This window comes from Dreissena polymorpha, chromosome 8 (assembly GCF_020536995.1).
Source record: "Dreissena polymorpha isolate Duluth1 chromosome 8, UMN_Dpol_1.0, whole genome shotgun sequence".
Lineage (NCBI taxonomy): Eukaryota > Metazoa > Mollusca > Bivalvia > Myida > Dreissenidae > Dreissena > Dreissena polymorpha.
Genome location: NC_068362.1, coordinates 24,305,744 through 24,308,682, shown reverse-complemented (window position 1 = coordinate 24,308,682; position 2,939 = coordinate 24,305,744).

The window sequence follows — 2,939 nt, the reverse complement described above, 5'->3', positions numbered from 1 at the left end:
TAAACAACAATAACAGAAACAACAACGCGATGACGGTTACTTCAACGACAAAAACAACAGGTACAACAATAACCAGCCTGGATGTTAACCTCGAAACACAGACCAGAGAACCCGACCGCGTAAACTTGACGGGCTTATCTTCTTCACGGCAGCGATACACCCGACTTGAAAGCAACAGCGAATTTTCTACGTGCCATTCACATATTCAGCTTGGCAACGTGCCGATCTTCTTTACGGTAGAACCGACTTAAAAGCAACAGCGTATTCGCCGCAAGAAACATTTTGATGTTCCATCTCCAACTCCCGTCCCCGACGTCCAGCCAGCCAAACGATCAACGCAATTTGACCTGTGATGATGTTACACTCCATTTCCATTGACATTTAAATTGATTAACATTAACTACACTTGTTTATTTCAGCTGTTGTCTTTGAATATCAGTATTTATGTAACATGTTATGCATTTATTTCCTATATTTGTACATTTTCATGTACTGGGGTTAGAATTATTTTATGATATTTTAGGCCATGAATTATAAATTGTTCTTTAAAACTTAAAAGATTTTTAATATCATCATATTTGAAAAATCTCATTATTGAGGGTGGGGTATGTGACGTGCCATGTTAAATATTATATTAAATATTAGTATACAAAATACTATACGCATAAGAAAATTGTAAACAACAACAATTCAATTGGCTAAAATTCCTACTATAAGCAATATCTTACATACAAAGAGACCAGACCAACACAGATGGTAATTATAAATAACGTCAAAACCGACCAGAATAACACACCAAATCAATTAATCATTGCTTATCACGTTAATTTAACATGTATGCGGTATGCAACCTGCAGATTGAATGTTGTATGATTTCATAATAATAGCGGACTACCTTCCGTTTTTGCCTTTCGCATATCATGTTACTTCGCTACATTTGGGCATGTAGTTGTGCACAAGATCCCGTCAGAAATCGACACGTCAGCATTTGGTGTTCCAATCTATATTAATACACTGTTCGGTCACACAAGTTATTATTGTCATGCAGCCAAAAGGCCATTACATTGAACTTACAGTTTAGATTATTTTGCGAACATTGGAAAACGTGTGTTGTGGAAAAACGACGTGTATTCATTCGAGTATGATGGAGTTATGTTAAAGGTTATTTAAGGATAAAAGCTGGGTTAAACAGCTGTGTCAAAAAAAGGACTGTATTTCATCCGAAAAAGATGTACATAGGTACTACACGACTTTCAAAACGAACAGACATAAAAAAAAACGCGTAACATGGCTTGGTGATGAGGACTTCCATTGTAATATGGCAGTGCTATTTACGTGTAAAGGTTTCATGTCATAGTTTCAATCGTTTTGTTTTATACACAATTTCATGAAACACTGAATATATTGACACGATGGAACAAGATTTGTAAATCTAGATTGCATTTCAATAAAGTTCAATATCCTGCCGCATTTAAATAGATAGTTATATAGCTATTGCTGATAATATTGTATAGGTACCGCAACTATACATGTCGCTTTTGATATCACCGAAAGCGCGGGCTCTCGGTAAGTCTAGAGATCCGAAATAAAAGATTCAAATGTTTCTTGTGTGTTCTTGAGTTTCTTGTCAATCAATACTACTAGCTGCAACGAAATTCAATTTATCAAGACACTGAGGTGTAAGCAAATACGTCAATGTTATTGACTCTTACGTCTCAGATATATATGTATCCAATATATCCAATATGAATAATCCTATTGATTTTTGCTCAATACATATAATGAAGAAATTATCAAACAACACAATTACAGTCTAAATTAAGAATAAATATATCATGTTCAATTAGTAAAAAATGTTATCAGTAACATAAGCATAGAATGTTATTCCTCCAATACTCAATATCCTTAAAAATATTTCTCAAAACTCTATTTTGCTATATAACATCTGGCATTTTTACCTATGAAATTTTAACACATGGCATTTGTACCACTTTACTCCGGGCATTTTTACCTATGACATTTTTACCTATCGCATTTTTACCACTTTACTCATGGCAATTTTACCTTTTCATTTTTTACCTCTGGCATTTTTACCGCACAATGGGCACTACTCGTTTATATAACTGATAACATTTTTTGTTGTAAAGCGAAAATAATTTCAAAAGCGTTAAAAACGTTTAAACCATTTGAGTTTCGGTGCTTAATTAAAAACAACTTTATTCTTCAATTATGGATTTAAGCGTTTAACGAATAAAATATTACTTTTCGGAAAACACTTTTTACCTCCCTTATATTGAAATTATTTACCCTTAATGTGAACAATTATTAATACGAAATCAGTCTTTGTTTCTGTATAGTTCTATAATGTTCCAATTTCAGATTAAGTATACAGTTGTGATGTAACGCTGATAAAAGAAATATATTATGTAATTTAAGCTGTAAGTATAATTAGCTGCGTCGTATGATGAAAGGCAAAGTTATGGTTTGAAAGCGGTAAACATTCGAAACTTGAGCGTTTACGCCAGATTTTGAAAATCTCTTTCTATAAGAGTTTGATGAAATGAAAGCATTCTACTAACATTCCTTACATCTACGAACGCTGTTTGAGACACGACAGAGGCTGTTGGTCGTACGGTACAATCGAAACTTGGAGTGGTATATTTATCCACTGATGGAAAGAAAGACAGTCAAAAAGGTTTTGAAAACAGTCTGTAGATAAGAAAAAAATAGTTGTTATTAAATCATATTAATACTAAATTTAGTCATAATATATATTTTTATTAGACAATATTTTTTCAATGAAACGACGATAAATGTAGAAAGAAATAACTTATGTACAATTATGTTCGGCATATATTCTTATTTTGATATCCAGTACATGTACGCGCATATTCACACTGCATATTTGTGTAGGTAGTTTGTTTTCAGTGCGTTTGCTA